Raw genomic sequence first — 26230 nt, 5'->3', positions numbered from 1 at the left:
CCCACAATCCTTTAATTTCTCTCTGCTCCACTAGATCAAAGCTAGAAACACCATATCCCTTTTGTTGTGCCCCCATCTTGATCCAAATTCTTTGTTATGCAGCGCCTTTGCTTCCTATGCACTCGCTTGGACCCCAAGATAGCTATATTGTTATCGATGGTGTTGAACCTTGATCTAAATTTTGGTCCCCTCTAGCCTCAATTGTTTGTACACTTACGTTGATCCAAGCTAGCGACATAATTTCCATTGATGCCCGCCTTGATCTAGAATTTCATTTTCCCCCATCACTCTTTGTTGTCTTTAACAACTAGATCCAAGGTACCAACATCATTGCTAGAGATATGTATACTTATTCTTCCTTATTTGGGAAAACAAATCTTGCGGTAGGTAAATAGAAACATCTTAAATTCAGTAAATTATGTATGCTAATAAATTTCTCTTCCCATATGATATATGCAGGGGGAGTTGTGCATGTAGAAAATTTGAAACATGTGAATGACAGAGAAGTCGCTAGATATAAAGCTATTGGAGCTACATACGCTGCAAGAGGGTATCTTTCAAGTATTTAGAACCTGATTCAACTTATGAATGGACACCAAACAAGGTATCATAAGTGGAGTGCATATCATAAAGTTTGTAAATTTTGGAAAACATGAATGTTGGAAGTTAGATCCGAACATAATAATGGGACTGCAAACCTTGTCTATGAAAGGTATCCTTTCGTAAGGGGAGTCAGGTTCAAAATACTTGAAGAACAACTCTCCCTTGCTTTTAATTCCAATAGTGGACATGTGTGATGGTGCTTGATATCCATGAGTGTCCATCCTATTTATTGCACCATATTGGTGTCGGGTACCATAAAAAGGGGTCCCCTAAGCAAGGACCGAAAAGATCGCTTAGACCTTGTAAAAATCAAAACTAAGAGACAACCACCGGCAAACCCCCACCTTATCCGAGGCTTGGCTGGGCTGCCTGGGCCACCTCGAACAATATCCGGGCTCACCCAAAGCGGGCTCAGCCCAGAATGAAACCACGAGGCCTCGGACGAGGTACTGACTCTCCGCCTCGCTCGAGGCCCCGAACCGCAAGGCCTCAGACGAGGTATCGATTCTCCGGCTCGCCCGAGGCCCCGCGCAAGGCCTCGGACGAGGTACTGATTCTCCAGCTCGCCCGAGGCCCCGCGCAAGGCCTTGGACGAGGTACTGATTCTCTGACTCACCCGAGGCCCCTCGCAAGGCCTCGCCCGAGGTCCCGCGCGTAAGGCCTCGGACGAGGTACCAATTCTCTGACTCGCCCGAAGCCCCGCCCGTAAGGCCTCGGACGAGGTATCGATTCTTCGCCTTGCTCGAGGCCGGCTCAGCAACAACCCCGTCGCCTCCGCCTTGACCGACCTCTCTGATAGGATGTCACGTCCAACTGACGCGTTCAACCACTTCCACAACATCAGCCGAACGACGGCTCAATACAGTGGAGTGGCCGATGAAACGTGAGTCACATCGACGCCATGCCATCCAGGACAGGACAGGGCAGGGGTTACCGGCCGCTGTGCTTGGTACTGTGCCCACGACTGACACCCGTGCCACACTATGCTGCCTAACCCCTGCTCTGAGGACAGCGCGGCGTGGAGAGTCATGTCTGGGTCCCTGTAGCCTTGGAATCGACGTACAAAGACCAACTGCTCCCTCTGAGCCTCGGCTATCCGCTTTGGGGTCTTGGTAGCCTCGGGACTCGCGCCCGTTGAGCCCCCCACAATGGTTTAGCCTCTGCACCGACTAGGCCTCGGCTCTCTACGTTGTCAACATACAGCGACCGGCATGTCGTCCATAGTATGCGCCATACCCTGCACTAAGCCATCACAGGACCTCCCACGCCGCACATGATCGGGCGTGACTGGCGCGTCGCTCCAGTGCACCGAGGACAAGACCGCTCCATTGACCATGCCGCCATAGTGACAAGCTGCAGGGCTCGGACATGCTGCCTTAGCTCACAAAATGCCATGTAGCAAATCCATGTACCGCCCTCGTGCCTCCCTTCGACTATAAAAGGGAGTGACCGGGGTCGCTTCTAGAAGGACTGACATAGACACTCACGGAGACTCACACGCGCAAGCTATGCACAACGCTCTGTAACACTCACGCTTCCTCACTGTAAGAGATCAACATCTCAAGCAACCCACGCCACTCTACGTAGAGACCTAGGACTAGCTCCCTCTCTCGCCTAGCTTGTAAACCCCTACTACAAGCACCTCAGTGCAAAGAATACAAGATCGCTCTCTCAGACTGGACGTATGGCACCTATTGCCTGAACCAATATAAACCTTGTGTCTCTTTGCATCACCATCTAGGATTAGGGGCACGTAGTACATTTTCACTAGCTGGTTGAGGGCCCGCCGGTCCAAAATACCGAGAGTTGGCGCGCCAGGTAGGGGCCATACTGCGTGTCAGCTTAGTCATCCCAACAAGTTCCAGATGGCAAACCCCGTGCGACCACTGTGTCTCGGCACGGTGATCTAGTTTAGGAGCCTAGAGTTTATGTCTCTAGGATGTGAGTATGATATGGTACTCCTCACACCCAGAGCCCCACCGACCGATGATGACATCATGCACCAGTAGCTTAGGCGCAGACGGCGCCTGGGCCATCGCTCTCGTTGCGCTCGCTAGGCACGACGCGAGCGGGACCACCCTGACACCGCGCGAGCTTAGGGCAACGCACCGCGCTCCGCCAGTATCCCATGCCCAGCTGTTGGTACGGAGTCCCTAGTTGGGGACCTGTCTAGCTTAAGCCTGGGCAAAGGAAAGACGCCGGTGGTGCGTAGCGATGCTCCGTCATCAAGCTCTACCCCACCACCTCCTAAGGAGTCAACTCTGGCAGAGCAGAGCCAGGCGACGACACCATCCCCGTACCCCTTTGGGTTGAGCAATGCCGCCGCCTACGCTTCTGCCTATGCTTTCGCTCACGCAGAGTCCCTAGGACGCCACCAACGTTTCGCCCTCGACCTCATCACCACAACCTCGACCCACACCCACGCTGACTCCTCAGAGGAGGATGAGGCGTGGGCTGGAGTGGACTTCTTCGGGGTTCGCGACCCTGAAGCCATGCGCCGCTTCATGGCCGTGAGCGACTACTGCTTCGGCTACTCCAACTCCAATGATGAAGGCACTTATGAGCGCGGGCGATGAGGATGAAGGGGCAGGCAGTCGCTTCCCACCCCGCGAGGGGGTAGGCGATGCCATGCCTCCACATGTCGAGTCTCGGGCAGCGCTGAACGAGAACCCCGCCCCCGAGGAACTTTGACAAACGGGCAAGTAGAACGTGCCAATGGCATGATCCTATAGGGTCTCAAGCCAAGAATATACAACTGGTTGAAGAAATTTGGCAAGAAATGGCTTACCAAACTCCCGTCGGTCATCTGGAGCCTGAGGAACACTCTGGGCCGAGCCATGGGGTTCACATCGTTCTTCCTGGTCTATGGAGTCGAGGCCATCCTCCCCACTGACTTGAAGTATGGTTCCCCGAGGCTATAGGCCTACAACGAGCAGAGCAACTGCAGTGCCCTCGAGGATGCCCTCGACCAACTGGAGGAAGCCAGAGACATTGCGCTGCTACACTTGGCCAAGTACCAGCAAGCCCTACGATGCTATCAAGCCTGTTGCATTCGAAGCCGAGACCTAAAGGTAGGCGACCTGGTGCTGAGACTGAGGCAGAGCAATAAGGGCCGCCACAAGCTGACCCCACCATGGGAAGGGCCATACATCGTCGCCCAAGTGCTAAAGCCTGGGACCTACAAGCTAGCCAACGAGAAGGGTGAAATCCTCATCAACACTTGGAACATAGAACAGCTACGTCGCTTCTACCCTTAAATTTCCAAGCATTATATACATTGTTTCTCGAAATATAATAAAGAAGCATTCTTTAGTTATTCTAATTTTTCGAGAAACCCCCCGAGCCCATCGATGGGGGATCAGTGTTACGATAACGCTACAAGGGAGACTCGGCTCTGCCTCTGCAGAGGTGCCCACCGCGGGGCTCGAACAAGACTTGGCTCTACCTCTGCAGAACCGAGCCTCCCTCGGGAGCTAGAAGGGGGGGACCCCCCTAAGTCCCAAGCACCATTTTTAGTTGTTTTTCGAAAAAATTTCTATGCCAAACTCTCTAGCGTACTTTGACAAATCGATTGTAAAAAACCTAAGGACCAAAAGTCTATCTCAGGGCCAAAAGGCCGGCCGAGCCGTGAGATGGCCTACGCCTCTAGGCTATGGCAACTCCCTCACCACCTTTTGCCCTAAGGGTAGCTTAGACTCCAAGGAAGTTTTTTGCAAGAGATATGTTCGAAGACGAGACAGAGGGTAGAGGCTCGGAAATACAATAAAAACGATTAAAAAGCATATACGCATAAGTACTTTAAAAAGGCCTCGACGGCCACAAGTATTATGGTACAATAATGTAAGTCCTAATCTATTTACATGGCCCCTTTGGCCTAGGTCAAAGCTCAGGGTCGCCAGCGTCGGCGTAGGAGGAACCACCTCCTCTTCGAACAGCTTGGCCAGCGCCGTGCCAGGGGCCTCAGCCACCTCCACCAGCTTCATTACCTCTTCCTCGACCTTCTCATCATCTTTAGCCACGACGTAACCGTCGCTAACAGCCTCAAGGTCGATGCCAGCATAGTGCGAGGAAACGATGGACAGGGCACGCTTGACGCCCGTATGCAGCGCCCCCCGGAGCCGCTCATGGACTCGGTCGCTCAACATGATCAGGCGGCTCCCGAGGGAGCTGCCCGACTCACCCCCCCCCAACCTCTAAGGCCTCGCAGGCGGTACGAGCGGTGCTCTACAGCACGTTGTGCTCCCAGATCTCGGCCTCGAGCACCGCCTACACTGCGACGGAGGCCTCAGCTGCCCGGGTGACCTCCTTTTCCAACCCTGTGCCAAGACAAGCGGGACGGGGTTAAGCACGAAAGAAAACAAGCCAAACAGGGGCACAAGCCTATGAGACTCACCCTCGGCTTTCTCCCTCTAGTTTTGGACCTCAACCCAGGAGGCCTCGATCATCCTGGAAGCCTCCCTCTCTAGCCCTGCGTCACATCGGGGAGTTAGGGGTCGAACACAAGAAAAACAAATAAAACAAGGGGCGCGGCTCAATGGGACTCACCCTCGGCCTTTTCCTTCCAGGCTAAGGCCATGACCCGGGAGGCCTCGGCCACCTTGAGGCCCTCCGCCAGGGCACCTTTCGTCAGCAGGTGCGTGCCCTGCTCCACCCCTAGCTGCCCGGCGATGGCCTTGGTAGAGGCCTCCACTTGTTCAGCCCGGGACCTAAAGTTGTCCTGCTCGCCAGCCACCTGGGTCAACTCCTCCTCCAGCTCCTTGATCCACGCCGCCAAAGGGGTGGCCTGCTCCCAAGCCGTGGCCGCCTCGGCCTTCATATCAACACAGCAAAGGCGGAGGTCCTCCACCTCCGCGCTCCATGCCGATAGAAGCTCATTGGCATTGGCAAGCAAGTCCTTCTACTGCCAGAGTTGGTCCCAGACGTCCCTCTCCCGCTGGAGGAACAATGACTTTCCGAGGGACCGGGCCTCGAGCTCCTAGATAGGCAGAACAGACGTCAAGCACTACGAGAAAACTCAGGAAAAAGACGACACAGCACGAGAAAGGAAGGCGCATACCTAGGCAACACCGGGCAGGTCATCAGCCACGACGGACAGCGTTGTCCAAAATGACTGCTCCGCCAGACAGCGGAATTGCTCAAAGGAGTCCCAGCGCCCCCCTCGGCCGTGTCCTTGAGGGCAAACAAAGGCTCCTCCTCAGGGTCACCCTGGCTCCACCATAAGACACACGGGCTATCCCACCCATGGGGCTCGGGTTGTACCCAGACAAGGGCCGAGCTCCCCTCACCAGAGGTCAGAGCCAGCTGCTTCGTGGTGCTGGCCACCTTGGCATCCGCCACCTCCTTCCCCCAGGAAGTATCGTCGGAGGAGATTGAATGAACCTCCACCTCCGGGGGCAGTATCGAAGCTTGCCCCACCTCCGTCTCTGCATCCTGGGCTGCCGGCTCTGCTACGCCCATGCCAGCCTCCGCCGTCTCGACCTCGGTAGTCCTGGGAGCTCCAGCCTCTGCCACCTCAGCCTCGGTGGTCTTGGGAGCTTCAGCATCCGCCACCTCAGCACTAGAGGTCTTAGGGGCCCTGGCCTCGCCCTCGATGGCCTTAGCGACTGAAGGCACCTTAGCTTCATCTGACTCGTGGGCCTCGGCCTTGCGGGGCGTAGGCTCCTCCTCCCCCGCTTGCTTCGTGGCCACCTCGGTAGCCTCTCTTTGGGCGACCGGCTCCTTCGGGTCAGCCCTGGCCGACGCCACGCCACGCTGTATGGTGTCTTGCACCTCTACCACTCATTAGGCAGTGGAGCTGGTGCTCACCTTGAGTGCCTTATGTGGCGGCAGGGTAGGCGCTTCCGCCTAACGCTTCCAGCTAAAGGAAAAGCACTCACGAGGTCAGCATACGGCCAAAGAACAAGTGGAAGATGTCGCAAACTCCATTGACAAAACACTTACCTCGAATGGGGACACAATAGCTTCCACACTGCGTCCCTCATCCTCTGCAGTGACGGTGGCGGTGATGGTGGCATGGCCCCCATGTCCACCGGTGCCGTCCGGCCCTCGCTGGACTCCGACGCCCCCTCGACCCTCTACGGAGGCTGTTGGGTCACCCCCACCATCGCCCGCTCCACCTCCGCCGTCGAGCCCATCGGGCTAACGGCGTGCTTCCCCAATGCCTGTGCCTTGAGCGTGTTGGCCTCAGCCCTAGGGCGGGCGATCGCCAGCCACGAGGCATCCTCTCCTCCTCCTCCTCCTAGAAACACTAGGCCGCTCACCGACGCCCCGGGCGTAGTCCCCCTGATGTTAGGGAGATGGTCTAGAGGACCCCACCTCACTCTCGTCGTCATCACTCAAAGAATCCATCGACAACAGTGATGGAGATGGCTCCATCGGGAGACCATCGTGCCTCTACTACCGACGACATTTCTCTAGCTCGTCGCGCTTGAGGCTCTTCCTCTTGTGCCTTGTCTCCTCGGTGTCCTTTCGCTTCTTGTATGCCTCGGCTTGCACCCTGTTCGCTGCCCATCGCTCTGCGTCCTCGGGAACGAGCGATGAAGAGGCTCGCACATCCCTCATCCTCTGCAGGAACGACAAACACAAATAAGGGAACAGATCGATAATGTAAGGAGCAAGGAGGCTTCGGGGGCCACAGTGGTGCGTGACTCACCAGAGAGATGTACCCCCGCAACGAGCGCATCAGGAATGGGGTTAGACCACTGCTCCTCAGCCGCCTGTCGCGGAACCGACCAATTTATAAGAATACAAGTACAATGGCAATCCGCAAGCGGTCGCACTGTCATACTTGAATCCATATAAACCTGGTAGTCCGTTGAGTACCACGATGGGTCTCGATAAACGATTTACAACAACCAAGATCGTACAGGATTCAACATACATGCCACATATTACATAAAGTTCGCAGATACTTTTCATCATCAGAGTACAAATAAAAAGTTATTACAAACTGAGTTTGGTAAACAAGCGGAAGCAAATAAGTTCGAAGATAAAGTTTCCAACATAGTTTGATACAGTGCCAAGCCAGATCACGGTCCACAAAAGCAAGGATAGGAATTTCTAAAGAAGCCTGCCCAAGGCTTACTCCTCATCCATAGCGGGATAGAAGCAACTCTTGCAATAACCATGATACACAGTGCCATCTGCAACAATGGGAAAATAAACCCTGAGTGCGAGAAGGTACTCAGCTAGACTTACCCGTCATGAACCAGAAATAAAATGACTCCAAGGATTATGCAAGGCTGTATAAGTGGACGTAACTTGACAACATTTTGCGAAAAAGGCAATTAACCGTTGTACAATTGTGATTCTTTTATCAAGTTAATTATAACTATCCATTTCTAGATTAGCAACTATCCTATGCCAAACATATGGTATATTATTTAGAATCATACAATAGTAACCATAGCAGGTATTGTAATTCCATATTCATTTGAACCATCATGTTTCATAATATAGTTGCTACGATGTTGGGACTAGCCAAGTTTCTCACTATCCGGGAGAGACGGCGATTCGAATCGATTTCAACCAGCTAGGAATTTATTCCTAACACAAACCCAGATCTATCAGCCACGATAGTCTTAGGTCACCTTTGGTACAACTCAGGTACACATTTTGCGGGTCCGTACCGCGCCGCACAATCTGGAACACCAGATGCCAGGATGCTCAGGCCAAACCTGCCCTTGGGCTCAGTCTGATCGTTCCCCGAAAGGAGCGCACAACAGAATGGTTCCCGGCCTGAGTTGAATTACTCGGCTTCGCGGTCGGAACGAGTTATCCGGCCAGCTAAGTGAGAGGCATGCGTTCAATCTTGTCAGAAGCGCCAACAACGGTATGGTCCTTAATCGACACAGATGGGGATAAGTCCACACCCAAGACCTCCATGCCTTGTTGCTTCCCTATCGACCTCCTGTCCGGTCTCAATTTACTTTTACCACATGGTTCTGTTCCACGATAGCAGATATAGCCAACCGTGCTCCGGTATCCACCTATATCTCGTAGGTGACAGGACATCACCCGACTTCTACCAGTCTAAGCATGGCTAAGCATATATATTCGATCCTAGACCTATACCGGTTAAAGGTGTAATATCTGGACAAGGAAGGTACATGCATCAAGTGGTTTCATTCAACTCTTATAACCTAATGCATCAATCATCAATACGTAAGTAAACATTTGTAAATTACTGGGAGACTTATAATGCTCCGGGGCTTGCCTCGCAAAAAGGAAGTAGGGCAGTGGTCAGGGCACTCCGGAAGCTCTTTAGGGTTCTGCTCCACGCCTTCGGGAGCTGGGGCTTGCGGATTCTCCTGCGGGTTCCCTTCCTCTGCTTCTTCAAATTCCAGTAACGTGATCTCTTCCTCCGATCCTAGATGCATGAGTATGATATGAGTATTACGAATGCATAATGTTAACAAGTGCATCGCGTTGTTTGAGTAGGTGCATATCTCTTCTCGATTACTACTTAACTATTTCTACAATGCATCGACTACACCACAAACAGTAGCTACTTGTTTCACTCATAACTGGAGTTCTACAAATTCAAAAACAGTGATCCTGGACTTTCTGGAAAGCTTATCAAATTCTCTACAACTTTGTTATTAACCATTTTTACAGTCTACACTTGTTTCAACATGTAACTCATTACACTCTAGAATCAGTCCAGAAACTACTTAACATGCAATATAAAGTAATAACACTTCTACTTCAGGTAATTATTCAAAATTTGACAACCTAGAACCTACCAACAGTTTCAGCATACCAAATACAGTTAAGATGATATAATGGTGAAGCCCAAACTATTTATTAAATTGCCTTTATTATTTTATTTAGATATCTAGGTTAAATAATAAATATATATCAAATTTGCTTAATAAATTCTCAAAATTTTACAGAGTCTTATTAATGCTATCAAAGGACTACTATAAAAATTTCATGTCATTTTACTAAGTAGAACATTCTATACAAAAATGATAAGGAAGCAAGGCTTGAAATAGCATAAATGGAAAATCCTATTGAAAAGTGTCAAGCAACAGATTTCTTATTTTTCCTAACATCCATATGGTACTAGTATCACCTCCAACAAATTTCATGAATTTTGGACTCATAATTAATTTATAAAAATTCATGCAAAGATTAACTATTTATAAAAGAAAAATCTATAACTATAGATCTACACATGCACTGGTCCTCAAATTTTTACCCAAGCTCATGTATGACAAGAATAGCCTACCACAAAAATTTCATAATTTTTGGAGCAAAGGAACTTTAGATATAAAATAAACAAATTTGAATGCATTCAAAAGCACATTTGAAATCCCTATTTAAATCTCCCGAAATTTCTACTGTTGAAGCCAAGAACATATTTTTCTTAAATACTACATTTCCTAAGCAACACAATCATATTTATTTCACAATTTTAGGAGCTACCAAACTAAAGATACAAAAATAACAAAACACATCAAAAACTGGATTCAAAATGAGTTAGCCTTCACTACTGCTGTCGCTGACAGGTGGGACCCGCTGGTCAGGGGACCCCACATGTCATCGACACCGAAGCAGAGTGGCGGCGCTGTACGCTGCGGGCGCGGCCAGAGCTCGCCGACGGCGAACTCGCCGGCGGTGACATCATCACACGATGATCTACTCGACTTCGCGCATCGATTGAGCTACGTGGGTGGCCTTCTCGTCGGAGCTAGCGGCTACGGCGGTGGCCATGGTGGGGTGGAGGCGCGGGTCGACGGTGAAACGCCGGTGATGACCTCGGTGGCCCGATCTAAGGCTCGGACGAGCACCGGGGTACTACGGTGGATTTAGCGCACCAGCTATCGCGGGGAATGGTAGGCTACAACGGTGTGGCCACTACGACGGATCACGGCGGCGAACTCCGGCGAGAGCGTGCGCGTTGCTGCGGCTTACCAAGCTTGGTCAGCGAGCACGGGAGGGAGCAGTGTTGAAGTCAAGGTTTTGATGATTCTTGTGATCCAATTTCAAACATGTTAGGAGCTGAATCAGTCAGGGACCCAAAAATAAAAGTTGTTCCTTATGTCAAACACTACAACTTTGCTTTAGTGAACTCCTTCATGCAAGGTCCCTAACACCTAGTTCAACTTTGGTCAAACATGTCACATTTAAAAGAGGAAACACATCAAGGCATGGCTTAATGACCAAACTAGCCCTAGCACTAAATACCAAAGTTGTTCCTAATGATATCCTAAGCATGTTTGAGCAATTTGCAAGGTTATTTAAGCATTTCATGTAGTAGTCACACATATAGCTATTCAGGTCAACACATGAAATATCACTTAAGTGCTGGATCATGAAATGTGGCCTTCATGAACAAGATTCCTTTTGTTAACCTAAGTATAGCTAAGGTGTTTTAGTGACCAACATTACCCACTTGCATTCATTTGTACATGATCACATGCATATGTTCTAAGAAATACGCGATAACAAGTAATGTTTCATGTGTTTTGATCAAATGTTTCAGTTGTAATTGATGATTTATGAATGCTTGATGCTCATGCTCATGTTATGCAAGCCAAGTTATGCAAGGCTAACACCTGAGGTGTTACAGCCCCTCCCCCTTATAAAAATCTCGTCCCGAGATTTGCAAGACCTACCATTCTTGGAAAAAGGCGGGATAAACTTCTTGCAGATAATCTTCTCTTTCCCATGTAGCATCTTGTTCACTATGATTGTTCCACACCACCTTATAGAACTTAATAATCTTACTCCTTGTCACTCTCTCCATCACTTCTAATACTCGAATTGGCTTTTCCTCATAAGTCAAATCCGATTGAAGTTGCACGTTGGTGGGTGCAATAGCTTCTTCCGGCACTCGAAGACATTTCTTTAGCTGAGAAACATGGAACACATCAAAGATTGCACTCATCTCTGGTGGTAGTTGTAGCTTATACGCAACATTTCCTTTTCGTTCCAAAATTTTGTATGGCCCTACATATCTTGGTGAAAGCTTCTTTTTCATCCCAAATCTCTTCACACCTTTCATGGGCGATACTCTTAAGTACACATAGTCACCTATTTCAAAAGTTAGTGGTCTTCTTCTTCTATCGGCATAACTTTTCTGTCTTGATTGAGCTGCCTTCATGTGTTGTTGGATGATACGTACTTGTTCTTCGGCTTCATTGACAAAATCAATACCAAAATATCTCCTTTCACCGGGCTCAATCCAATTCAATGGAGTTCTACACTTTCTGCCATACAAGGCTTCAAATGGAGCCATTTTGATACTCACTTGATAACTGTTGTTATAGGAGAATTCAGCTAAAGGTAACCATTTCTCCCATGACCCTTTTGAAGATATAACACAAGCTCTAAGTAAATCTTCTAGGATTTGGTTTACTCTCTCTGTCTGTCCTGAAGTTTGCGGATGATAAGCTGAACTCCTGATTAGCTTGGTTCCCAAAGCTTGGTGTAAGTGTTCCCAGAAACGAGCTATGAACTGCGGTCCTCTATCCGAGATTATGGTCCTGGGTACTCCATGCAACTTCACGATCTGGGATACGTATATCTCAGTGTATTTCCCAACTATATACCTTATGTTCATGGGTATAAAGTGTGCTGACTTGGTAAGACGATCAACAATAACCCAGATTGAATCACGACCTTGTGGCGTTGTTGGAAGGCCTGTAATAAAGTCCATACTGATCTCTTCCCATTTCCATCCTGGAATAGGCAGTGGCTGAAGTAATCCAGCGGTTTTCATATGGACGGCTTTCACTCTACTGCAGTTATCACACCTTGCAACATAGGTCGCGATCTCTTTCTTCATCTTAGTCCACCAAAAACAAGTTTTCAAGTCTTGATACATCTTACTACTACCTGGGTGGATAGACAATTTGGAGGAGTGAGCTTCTTCTAAAATTTGATTCCTTAGCTCACGGTCTTTCGGCACCACTAGTTGGTCCTCAAACCATAATACACCTCTTTCATCCAATCTAAAATGTTTGGTTTCTTGCTCTAGCATTTTTCTCTTGATGTGACTTATTCCTACATCTGTCTGCTGTAGCTCTATGATTCTGCCCTCAAGCGAACAACTGATTGTGATATTGTGGAGTACGGCAGGATGTAGCAAGTTGAATCCATCTTCCCATAGTGCTTCCATAGTGTTGCAATGGGACTTCCGACTAAGTGCATCAGCTACTACATTTGCTTTACCCGGATGGTAATGCACTTCCAAATTGTAATCCTTAATCAATTCCAACCATCTACGTTGTCTCATGTTCAGTTCTGGCTGGGTAAAGATATACTTGAGTCTTTTGTGGTCAGTATAGATATGACATACATTGCCCAACAAGTAATGTCTCCATATCTTTAATGCATGGACAACGGCTGCCAGTTCCAAATCATGTGTAGGATAGTTGACTTCATGTTTCCTCAATTGCCGAGAGGCATATGCAATTACTCTCCCTTCTTGCATAAGTACACATCCCAAACCTATTCCTGATGCATCACAAAATACATCAAAAGGCTTTTCAATGTCTGGTTGTGCTAGCACAGGTGCTATAGTCAACAAAGTTCTGAGGGTGTGAAAAGCGGTTTCACATTCTGGTGTCCATTTGTATTTCTCATCCTTCTGAAGTAGTCTGGTCATAGGCTTAGCTATTTTTGAGAAATCTGGAATAAACCGATGATAGTATCCTGCTAACCCTAGAAAACTCCGAACTTCATGAACCGAAGTTGGGGCTTTCCACTCCATGACCTCTTGTACTTTTGATGGGTCTACTGAGATTCCATCTCTCGATAAAATGTGACCTAGGAAAGGTACTTTGCTCATCCAAAATTCACATTTGCTAAACTTAGCATATAGCTTATGCTCCCTCAATCTGGATAGGACAATCCTCAGATGTTCTTCATGATCTGACTCATTTTCTGAATAAATCAATATGTCATCGATAAACACGACCACGAACTTATCCAGTTCGGGCATGAATACCGAGTTCATTAGGTACATAAAATAGGCTGGGGCATTTGTTAGTCCGAAAGACATAACCAAATACTCGTATAAGCCGTACCTAGTAGAAAAAGCGGTTTTAGGTATATCCTCCGGTCTGATCTTTATTTGATGGTACCCTGATCTTAAGTCAATTTTGGAGAATACCTTTGCCTTCGCTAGTTGATCGAACAAGATGTCAATGCGGGGCAATGGGTATTTGTTCTTGATGGTCACAGCATTGAGTGGTCTGTAATCTACACACATTCTTAGTGACTTATCCTTCTTTTTCACAAACAATGCTGGGCATCCCCATGGAGATGAGCTAGGTTGGATAAGACCTTTGTCCAATAGATCTTGCAATTGAACCTTGAGTTCTGCTAACTCATTGGGTGGCATTCTATAGGGCCTTCTGGATATGGGTGCGGTACCTGGCACTAATTCAATCTTAAATTCCACGTCCCTATCCGGTGGTAGACCTGGTAATTCCTCTGGAAATACATCCGGAAACTCGCAAACCACTGGAATATCACATATGGTGGTGGTTTGGATAGCACAGGCTAAATGTTGGGGTTTGAAATCGCGGGAGAGTGGAACTAGAAAAGCATTCCCTCCCGTGGGTTCTCTCAACATAATAGTACGGGTGCTAGTGTCAATAAGAACACCATGATCCTTCATCCAATTCATGCCTAAGATTACACTTATCGACAACCCCGGCAATATTATCAAATCTGTTGTGTACTCTCTCCCTTGTATCAAGATGAGTACATTTTTGACTATCTTTTTGGTAGTAACAGTACCCCCTGCTGAACTTATGTTAAAACCCCCTTTACTTACTTCTATTATTTCTTGATCATGTCTAGATGCAAATGCTTGACTCATAAATGAATGAGAAGCTCCCGAATCAAATAAAACAACAGCGGGGTGTTTGTTGACGAGAAACATACCAGCCGTGACAACTTCTCCGGCAGGCACTTCCTCCACAACGGTATAGTGCACTTGTCCCTGACGTGCCCTGGCATTCACTTGCCTCTGATTGTTCTGATTTGAGTTGCTATTCCTCTTGGGATGGGGGCACTCCTTGGACCAATGACCCAGTTGGTTGCAGTTGAAACAAGGTTGATTACTTTTGAATCCGGTGGAGCTGTCCTGATTGCCATTTCCTTTTGGTAAGGCAATAGTGAACGCCTTACGAAACGGTTTCTGTGGCCTGTTATTCTGAGCTTTCGGTGGTGGAGGCCTAAACTTGGATGTAGGTGGACGGAATGGTGGCCTAGCTGCGATAGGCGCTTTTGACTGGAAAGATCCGGATGCACCGGCCTCATATGCCCTCTTGCGACCCTTAGCAACTGCATGTATGTTGTTGTGGTTTTCTTGGGTCAAGGCATCACTAATAAACTCATTGTACGTGGCACATCGAGAATTTGCCATAGTCTTCATTAATTTGGTACCCAAACCTCGCTTGAAACTCTCAATCTTTTTCTCTTCAGTATCCACAAAACTTGGAGCATATCTTGACAAGTTGTTGAATGCGTGCATATATTCTGTGAGTGACTTGGTTCCCTGTGTGAGCCTCATAAATTCGGCTGCTTTCATGCGCATCAGGCCCGGGGGAATATGGTGTCCCCTAAAAGCTAGCTTGAATTGATCCCAGGTCACTCTCGCATTAGCAGGCAGAGACGACAGGAAGTGCATCCACCAGATTCCTGCTGGTCCTTGCAGCTGATGAGAAGCATATTCAGCTTTCAGGTGCTCTGTGACCCTTAGCAGACGAAATTTCTGCTCGATGGTATTCAGCCACTCATCGGCCTGCAGTGGTTCCTCAGCCACCTTGAAGATCGGAGGCTTCGTGTTCAGAAACTCCTTGAATGAACTGTGCTGATTTGGCTCGGCCCCTGGTTGCTGTGGGTGGCCACGAGCAGTGTTTTGCGTGATAAGGCGCAAGGCTTCCTCCATTGTCCTTTGGCTCCCTAGGAACTGGGTAAAGAATTCCTGAGCAGATGGTGGCGGTGGGGGTGGCAAGTCATCATGGTTGCCATCCTGGCTGCTGCTAGCTCCAGCACGGGTGCGCATCATCTGCGAAGTTGCAACAATAAGCGATTATTGGTCGATGCCAAGAGATTGCAGATGAATTAGGTACTCATGCCAAAATGAAATTACTGGAGAAAATTCTCAAAAACACAATAAAAACAGAGGCATAATAATTCATTCTCGCAACATGACATCGCCAATTTGACCACTTATCGTGCTCATAACGCATGTAATTTAAAGCGTGATTACCGACAAGGAACTGGAATTGCATTAATGTTTACCCAAACGTGCGATTAACATTACATGATAGTTTGGTTACTAATGCCAACTTGGAACTACAGGTCCATTACATAAATAAAGGTGATACATTAGTCTTCCCACTACACGCTAAGCGATCTAATCCTCATCATGATCACTATCGAGGTCAGACACAGAATCACCTCCTTCCTCAGGTTCTACTTCTTCTTCAGGTGCCACTTCTTCTTCTTCGTACCCTTCTAGATCCATTTCTACGACTCCAGGTGGGACATAAGGGTGGAGCTGATTGTGCAGTAGATGAACCTCTTCATGCAGATTATCGTTGTATTCTTCCGCATTGGCCAGCTGCTGTCCTAGCTCAAACTATCGAGCTCTTAGGACATCTTCCCTGGACCAAGCTGCATTTCGCTGGTGAGTTAACCGAATCATTTCTTCAGTGAGCCTCTCAATCTCGGCGTCATGCTCCCTCTGAAGCTGACGTCGGTCTTCGCGGGCATGACCAAGAGCACCAGACACACGTCTGAGGCTACCTTCAACTCCCTCTAACACTCTCATCACTGCGAACATGGCACTCATGGCAGGGTTATCGCTGTTCTGCCCTTCTGCTGCACCAATCTCCAAAGATCTTCCTCTTTCCTACTGCCATGAGTCAGTGGAGGGATTACCTCTTGGAAAGACTCCAACCAAAGCGGCTACTAGCTCCTGAGGAAAATGATCCATGATATCCCTCAGGATCCCAAAGGCTGCCCTGCCAGCTGCTTCTTCAGCAGTCCTGCCAGTCGACTCATAACACCAACCTGTCCACTCAGAATCGTCACCTCGGGGACGGACAATGGCCTCCACTGTAACTAAGAGACCTTCTCCCAACCGCTCATTTGCCCAAAAGTAGCGGGGTTCCATTCCATCGGGATAACCTACATAGCTGAGCACTCTCCACAAGAGTGTAGGCATCCCAAACTCTCCGAGGAACGTGTGACGTTGATGGGTACGTGGAGCAAGCTGACGGCTAGGAGCTCTGCCTCCAGTGGACTTGCGAGCAGTCTGCTTGGTGCATGCCATCTGCACCATCAACATGTACCCTTTTGTGAGACAATGCCATAATGGATAAGAGTTACATAACCGAGTAAGAATTTTATAAGGGGAGGAACCATGTAGTTTTGTGAATGGTAATTTAACATGATGCATGCTCGTTCCGTACGTCCTTACAAACTTAGGAAAAATTTGTTTCTAACGGTAGACACGGTGGCATACATACGTTCTCTCATATAGATTGTAACTAGTCGAACTACACGTTTCGTTGTTAGTGTACCTGCATAAAATTTCATTTCAGCCCTAAACCCATAATGAAATATGTAGAATGTAATTGTAAATACTTTCATATATGTATCCCCATACATATACTTCCGTATCAATCTACCCAACAATAATTTAAACCCACAATTAAATACGTACCATGTACACATGCAAGCAGGCATACATAGCCGTACCAAAGCAAACTCTTCCCGACCGCACGCTCACATCTTGCGATCATGCACTCATCTTACCTTGGCGTAGAGGCATTTGATCCATACATTACCACTCAAGTGAATGGCATCCATACTATAGCACGCCGTATGGACGATGAAGTAAAAACCCCCATGTTAGTACTTAAATAGCCACCTAATAGTCCTTAATCTGGGCATAAGGAAAGTGATCATTGGCACACTTTAGATTTCAAATACCGATTAATTACTATTAGTTGCTAGAAAAGGGTTTTGGAACACAAAAACTTTTGTTTTAAATACACTTGTGACAATTAACGTTGAATCCTGCTCTGATACCAGCTATCGCGGAACCGACCAATTTATAAGAATACAAGTACAATGGCAATCCGCAAGCGGTCGCACTGTCATACTTGAATCCATATAAACCCGGTAGTCCGTCGAGTACCACGACGGGTCTCGATAAACGATTTACAACAACCAAGATCGTACAGGATTCAACATACATGCCACATATTACATAAAGTTCGCAGATACTTTTCGTCATCAGAGTACGAATAAAAAGTTATTACAAACTGAGTTTGGTAAACAAGCGGAAGCAAATAAGTTTGAAGATAAAGTTTCCAACATAGTTTGATACAGTGCCAAGCCAGATCACGGTCCACAAAAGCAAGGATAGGAATTTCTAGAGAAGCCTGCCCAAGGCTTACTCCTCATCCACAGCGGGATAGAAGCAACTCTTGCAATAACCATGATACACAATGCCATCTGCAACAATGGGAAAATAAACCCTGAGTACGAGAAGGTACTCAGCTAGACTTACCCGTCATGAACCAGAAATAAAATGACTCCAAGGATTATGCAATGCTATATAAGTGGACGTAACTTGACAACATTTTGCAAAAAAGGCAATTAACCGTTGTACAATTGTGATTCTTTTATCAAGTTAATTATAACTATCCATTTCTAGATTAGCAACTATCCTATGCCAAACATGTCGTATATTATTTAGAATCATACAATAGTAACCATAGCAGGTATTGTAATTCCATATTCATTTGAACCATCATGTTTCATAATATAGTTGCTACGATGTTGGGACTAGCCAAGTTTCTCACTATCCGGGAGAGACGGCGATTCGAATCGATTTCAACCAGCTGGGAATTTATTCCTAACACAAACCCAGATCTATCAGCCACGATAGTCTTAGGTCACCTTTGGTACAACTCAGGTACACATTTCGCGGGTAAACATCAATACGTAAGTAAACATTTGTAAATTACTGGGAGACTTATAATGCTCTAGGGCTTGCCTCGCAGAAAGGAAGTAGGGTGGTGGTCAGGGCACTCCGGAAGCTCTTTAGGGTTCTGCTCCACGCCTTCGGGAGCTGGGGCTTGCGGATTCTCCTGCGGGTTCCCTTCCTCTGCTTCTTCGAATTCTAGCAACGTGATCTCTTCCTCCGATCCTAGATGCATGAGTATGATATGAGTATTACGAATGCATAATGTTAACAAGTGCATCACGTTGTTTGAGTAGGTGCATATCTCTTCTCGATTACTACTTAACTATTTCTACAATGCATCGACTATACCACAAACAGTAGCTACTTGTTTCACTCATAACTGGAGTTCTACAAATTCAAAAACAGTGATCCTAGACTTTCTGGAAAGCTTATCAAATTCTCTACAACTTTGTTATTAACCATTTTTACAGCCTACACTTGTTTCAACATGTAACTCATTACACTCTAGAATCAGTCCAAAAACTACTTAACATGCAATATAAAGTAATAACACTTCTACTTCAGGTAATTATTCAAAATTTGACAACCTAGAACCTACCAACAGTTTTAGCATACCAAATACAGTTAAGATGATATAATGGTGAAGCCCAAACTATTTATTAAATTGCCTTTATTATTTTATTTAGATATCTAGGTTAAATAATAAATATATATCAAATGTGCTTAATAAATTCTCAAAATTTTACAGAGTCTTATTAATGCTATCAAAGGACTACTATAAAAATTTTATGTCATTTTACTAAGTAGAACATTCTATACAAAAATGATAAGGAAGCAAGGCTTGAAATAGCATAAATGGAAAATCCTATTGAAAAGTGTCAAGCAATAGATTTCTTATTTTTCCTAACATCCATATGGTACTAGTATCACCTCCAACAAATTTCATGAATTTTGGACTCATAATTAATTTATAAAAATTCATGCAAGGATTAACTATTTATAAAAGAAAAATCTATAACTATAGATCTACACATGCACTGGTCCTCAAATTTTTACCCAAGCTCATGTATGACAAGAATAGCCTACCACAAAAATTTCATAATTTTTGGAGCAAAGGAACTTTAGATATAAAATAAACAAATTTGAATGCATTCAAAAGCACATTTGAAATCCCTATTTAAATCTCCCGAAATTTCTACTGTTGAAGCCAAGAACATATTTTTCTTAAATACTACATTTCCTAAGCAACACAATCATATTTATTTAACAATTTTAGGAGCTACCAAACTAAAGATACAAAAATAACAAAACACATCAAAAACTGGATTCAAAATGAGTTAGCCTTCACTACTGCTGTCGCTGACAGGTGGGACCCACTGGTCAGGGGACCCCACATGTCATCGACACCGAAGCAGAGTGGCGGCGCTGTACGCTGCGGGTGCGGCCAGAGCTCGCCGACGGCGAACTCGCCGGCGGTGACATCATCACACGATGATCTACTCGACTTCGCGCATCGATTGAGCTACGTGGGTGGCCTTCTCGTCGGAGCTAGCGGCTACGGCGGTGGCCATGGCGGGGTGGAGGCGCGGGTCGACAGTGAAACGCCGGTGATGACCTCGGTGGCCCGATCTAAGGCTCGGACGAGCACCGGGGTACTACGGTGGATTTAGCGCACCAGCTATCGCGGGGAATGGTAGGCTACAACGGTGTGGCCACTACGACGGATCACGGCGGCGAACTCCGGCGAGAGCGTGCGCGTTGCTGCGGCTTACCAAGCTTGGTCAGCGAGCACGGGAGGGAGCAGTGGGTTGCTGAGAAGACGGTGGAGCTTTGGTGGTGGTGCTGGAGTGGCTAGGCGTGGGCTGCGCACGGCTATGGCGATGGCGGAGCTGTGGGCGCTCGGCGGCTGCTGCAGCGGAGAAGAAAGGGCGCTGGGAGCGAAATGGGAGCGCGGCCAAGTGCGGGCGGGCGCTGGCGTGATGAAGGCACGCTCGGGCGCGGCGTGGCTTGCGCGGACAGAGTGCTGGCGACGCGCGGCCATCGCCGGGGACACGCGGCGCGCGATGTCTGAAGCCGGTCGGCCATTGACGTCGCGATTCAGTTAGTCAGAAACGCGATGGCCGAGCCTGACGACAAGTTTTGACACTCCCTTAACCGCTAATCCGTAGCTTCTCAGCGAAAATGATCTACATGGTTTTTGTAGCCCGAAGTACCAGCTACAACTTTGGTTCAAGCACTTCGTTCTAATTTGCAACAGAGACGGAGTAATCTCGTGCCCAATCTTGGCTATCAGTCGGTCAGTCGATCAACCACTTAGAAAAATTTCTTAAGTGTTGAAGTCAAGGTTTTGATGATTCTTGTGATCTAATTTCAAACATGTTAGGAGCTGAATCAGTCAGGGACCCAAAAATAAAAGTTGTTCCTTATGTCAAACACTACAACTTTGCTTTAGTGAACTCCTCCATGCAAGGTCCCTAACACCTAGTTCAACTTTGGTCAAACATGTCACATTTAAAAGAGGAAACACATCAAGGCATGGCTTAATGACCAAACTAGCCCTAGCACTAAATACCAAAGTTGTTCCTAATGATATCCTAAGCATGTTTGAGCAATTTGCAAGGTTATTTAAGCATTTCATGTAGTAGTCACACATATAGCTATTTAGGTCAACACATGAAATATCACTTAAGTGCTGGATCATGAAATGTGGCCTTCATGAACAAGATTCCTTTTGTTAACCTAAGTATAGCTAAGGTGTTTTAGTGACCAACATTACCCACTTGCATTCATTTGTACATGATCACATGCATATGTTCTAAGAAACACACGATAACAAGTAATGTTTCATGTGTTTCGATCAAATGTTTCAGTTGTAATTGATGATTTATGAATGCTTGATGCTCATGCTCATGTTATGCAAGCCAAGTTATGCAAGGCTAACACCTGAGGTGTTACACCGCCCCTCCACCATCTCTCTCACCCGACGTAGAATCTCCTCATCGGAGAGGGCGACGGCGGACAACCGGACACCATCGACCGGCTCATTCGGTGTCATCTCGAATGGGTGCTGCCACCGAGCCATCAGCGACAGCACCCTCTGGTAGTGGAAGGCCGCCACGACCACAGCCGCTGTAAGGCTACAGCTGCGTAGCCTCTCCAGCGCCTCTAGGAGCGGCCACGGCTTGGGCTGATCAACCATCGGGACGTCATACCTCCACCTCTCTGGCTGGCTCTCCATGACCTGCCTGGTATAGGGGGGAAGCCCGCTGTTGTCATTACAGAGGTAGAACCAGCTGTTGTACCAGCGATGGTTGGATGACGCGAGTTGGGCTAGGATGTAGAGGGGCTGCCGGTCTTGGCGCACTTGGAGAGTGCAGCCGCCGGCCTTCAACGCCTTCCACATGCCCATCGTGCCTGCCGGCTTGGTGGTGAGCCCCGCCCAAAAGAGGTGGAGCCATAGCTCCTAGTGGGGGGCAATGCCCAGGTACCCCTCGTAGACAGCGACGAAGATGGCTGCCTACGCAATAGAGTTGGGGTTAAAGTTGTGGAGCTCCACGCCGTAGTAATGCGGGAGCGCCCGCATGAACTGGTCCACCGGCAGGCCGAGACCGCACTTGTGGAAGGCCACGAAGCTCACAATGTAGCCATCGCGTGGCCTCGGCTCCGGCTCGGCCCTCGAAGCAATCTACTCCGGTCTGTTGGGGTCGGTAACCGGGCGAAGGAGGCTGTCATCGACGAGTGACTGTAGCGTCACCATGGACACATCGGACGGACCCCAAGGATCCACCTGGACAACAACAGCGCCGCCGGCCATGGGTGCGGTGGAGAATGCGGCTACGGTGGTAAGGCGTGCTCTCGCTATCCCTCTCTCTCTCCTTTCCTCCCCCATCTCCCATCTTCTCCCCGACGCTCTCTGTTCTTAGCAACCGCTCGAGGGCAAAAAGGGCGAACGTAGGCAGGTAAGGTAAGGAGGGGTGGGGCGAGGCTCGTCACGTATTTATGAGGGAGGGAAGGGGGCAAAACGGATGGGTGACGAAACCAGGGAAGTTTCCCTCAAATCTAGTGCAGTTAATCCGGATCCGACTAAACCGCCCACACGTCCACCTTTTCCTTATTAACTGTGCGCACACAGTAACGTCCCATCCGTAGACGTCGCGTCGCATCTAACCACAGCAATGGCAGGCGCTGTTCCGTCTCCCCAAGGAACCACCTCAAAAGGTGCACCTACCATTGTTAGCCGATAGGGAGGGGAATATCCCCCACCCAATTCCTTTCAGACTAAGGAACTAGGCACTGAGCCCGTTATGGTCCAGGGGTTCGAAGGTTGGGCCCCCGAGGGTCTCGACACCACCCCAGGACAAACAGAGTCAGGGATGACTATGGGCAAGCCTATACATGGCCGAGGCCCAAGCAAGCAATTGCTTGGGATGCCCTAAGTCATTTCCGAGACCGGCAGGGAGGTCTCTGAATGGGATCCCACCGTAGGGAGGCACCGAGCCCCCGGGGCCAATCGAACGGCCCTAGGACCCACTAAAGAAGCCCTCTGGTACTTTTGGAGTATGTCTCTGGACTGCTAGTCGACCCCTATCAAATGGGGCATGGGCCTCTAAAAGGATCAAGATGCCTAAGAGGGGGGGGGTGAATTGGGTTAATTCTAAATTTCCTTGCAATAATCAAATCCTGCGGATAGCCCAATTAACCTCTTGTGCCTAGAAAAGTGTTTCTATCAAATTAACGCACAAAAGACTTGCAACCTATGTTCCAAACTTACTCTAGCATGGCAATTCTATGAATGTAAAGACAAGTATTGAATTGCTCAAAGTAAATACTTAAAGTAAATGCTCAAAGTAAATGGAGAGAGGAACGCGGCGATGTTTTGCCAAGGTATTGGAGAGTCGCCACTCCCCACTAGTCCTCGTTGGAGCACCCGCACGAGGGTGTAGCTCCCCCTTGATCCACGCAAGGATCAAGTGCTCTCTATGGGTTGATTCTTCGACACTCCATCGCGGCGAATCACCCAAAGCCGCTCACAACTTGAGTTGGGTCACCCACAAGCTCTGCCGGGTGAACACCAAGCTACCAATCACCACCAAGCCATCTAGGTGATGGCGATCACCAAGAGTAACAAGCACGAACTCTCACTTGATCACGCGAAGCCTAATGAGAAGATGGATGCACACTTGTCTACTCTTGATTCACTAATGAGGTTTCACTCTTGGATTCTCAAATCACAAACACCTCACTAGGACCTTGCTCTTCTTAACACTCACAAATGTGTTTCTCAGCTGTTGGAATGAGCAAAAGTGACTCCACACATGAGTGGAGCTTCTATTTATAAGATAGCCTGAAAAATGAACCGTTATGAGCTTCTACGGGGTGACCGGACGCTCCGGTCAGATCAACCCACGCAACAGTTTTTAAGTGATGACCAAACGCTGTCAGGGTCCGGTCAGTAATGACCGGACACGTCCGGTCGCTCTTGGATGCTTACTGTACTCAACCGAACGCTGGATACTTAGGGTCTGGTCAGTATTGACCGGACGCGTCTGATCACACTTTCTCGAGTCTAGACCCTTACTGGAGTCGACCGGACGCTGGCCCTTAGCGTTCTATCACATTGATCTTCCAGCGTCCGGTCACATCAGACTTGTTCTCCTCGGTCAAATGAACTGATCGGACCCTACGGCCAGCGTTCGGTCGTATCGGAGCCAGCGTCCGGTCAGTATCTGACCCTCCATTCACTTCCAACTCTCGATCATTTATTAATGAAGTTTGCTCCATGGGATCAAAGGGCTTCGTAGGAGCTACCTAGAGCTAGTTTTACCAAGTGTGCACCACACCTAACTCACTAGACTCAACTAGGTCAAGCTACCTGTCCATACCCCCCTTAATAGTATGGCCAAAGGAAAAACAAAGTCCTAAACTACTCTAAGTGTCTCTCCAACTCCAATCGACACTTAGAACTAGTCATCCTTAACCTTGTCGTCCATCCTTTGAAAACTGAAACGATTTCCATCGAGGGGGCATGTCAACTTTGATTGTCCAATCGATCTTCATTACCATGACCTAACTTAATTGCATCTGCAAAACACACGTTAGTCATAGTAATCTTGTATTGTCATTAATCACCGAAACCCAACTAGGGGCCTAGATGCTTTCAATCTCCCCCTTTTTGGTGATTGATGACAATACCACCTCGAGTATGTGAAAGAGTGAGGTTTTTGATGGGCTTGGTTCATATAAGCTTTTGTCGATAAGAACAAAAGTGTTAGTGAAGCTTATATGACCCAAGCCAACACAATGTACTCAAAGGATGTGAATTAAGCATGAGTACGATTAACAAAGCTCATTTGCATCAGAGTATAAATGTGGAAGCAAAGGCAAATGAGCAATAACACAAGTGATATGACATATAAATAATGTAAAGTAGAGAGCACACATGTTATATATCACAATCACGAAAATATCACTATCACATAGATATAATAATATGCATGAAAGTTAAACACACGAATGCATAAAAGTAATAGTGTATCACACAAAAGAAACTCCAAATGTATATAATAAGCTAATACTAGATAACTAGCTCCTCCCTAAATGTCGCTCCCCCTGAGTCTACATACTCGAACCCTCTCCCCCTTTGGCGTCAAACACCAAAACCTAGGGGTCGGTCGGTGGGGCTGCAGCGGACGAGCCGGGTGCTGAGGTGTGAGGAGCAAGCTGGAACTGGGTGCCATCATCATCTGACCCTGAGCTCTGAACTGACTGACCCTCTGTGGTAGGAAGTGTTGCTGAAGCGGTCTGGGTCTGAGCTGGGACAGGTGCTACCTGTGAGGCTGCTGGTACATCTATAGGATCTGATGATGCAACTAAGCTAGGAAGCCTCTGAGTAGTCACTACGACTGGGGCTACTGTAGAGGGACCGATGGCATGCATATGAGGTGGTGTGGGCATGCCAGTCAGCTCGCTGAAAGATGCTCCAAGACTCCTGTAGACTAATGTGTCAGGCACAAATAGCAAGGGTGACTACTCTAGTGTGAAGCCCGTCTAAAGTGGAGTGAACTGCGAGGCTACCATGGGTGAGGCTAACCACTGGGACACCTGTACAAGAGGTGAAGCAAACTAAGCTAGAGGCTGTCCCTGACTTTGGAGCCCATTGGGTTGTACTACTGGAGTCGTTGAAGTGGTAGCAGGCTGAGCAAGCTAGGGTGAAGGCTGTGGCTGTGGGGCCCCACGAGCTGTCACTACAAGCTGCATGAAACCCATAAGCTGCTGCTACAAGAGTATCTGTTGCTAATGCATCTACTACTGCTGCTGCTGCTGCATGACCTGCTGCTACCTCTAGAACTCATCCTGTCGAGCCTGAAACTGGGCAAAAGTAGCAGCTATCTCCTGTGCCTGTCTATCCTATGTTTGCTGCATCCGCTCAAGAATAGCAATGAGAGCAGGGTCTGTCTGTGGAGCAGGTGGAGCAGAACTGGAGCTACCGGCCTCTGCATCGTGTCTGCATGGAGGCATCTAAGGAATAGGCTGGTAGTCGTTGTCAGAGCTGTCACTATACTCGCTCACCTCCTGCTGTGCCTCTAGCTCCTCCTCCTTAGTGGCTGCAATCCCTCTGATAATCTCATCCTGCTGAGCTACGGACTCTGGAACGTCGGG

The 26230-nt window shown here is 47.9% G+C and overlaps 1 pseudogene; it reads right to left on the bottom strand.

Annotated features, from left to right (window-relative positions):
• LOC136466415 (uncharacterized) overlaps nucleotides 1-26230 on the bottom strand; it is a 42820-nt pseudogene that overhangs the window by 1325 nt on the left and 15265 nt on the right.

Source organism: Miscanthus floridulus, chromosome 1 (assembly GCF_019320115.1).
Source record: "Miscanthus floridulus cultivar M001 chromosome 1, ASM1932011v1, whole genome shotgun sequence".
NCBI lineage: Eukaryota > Viridiplantae > Streptophyta > Magnoliopsida > Poales > Poaceae > Miscanthus > Miscanthus floridulus.
Note: the sequence above shows the minus strand (reverse complement) of the source record. Positions and strands in the feature narration are given on the sequence as shown.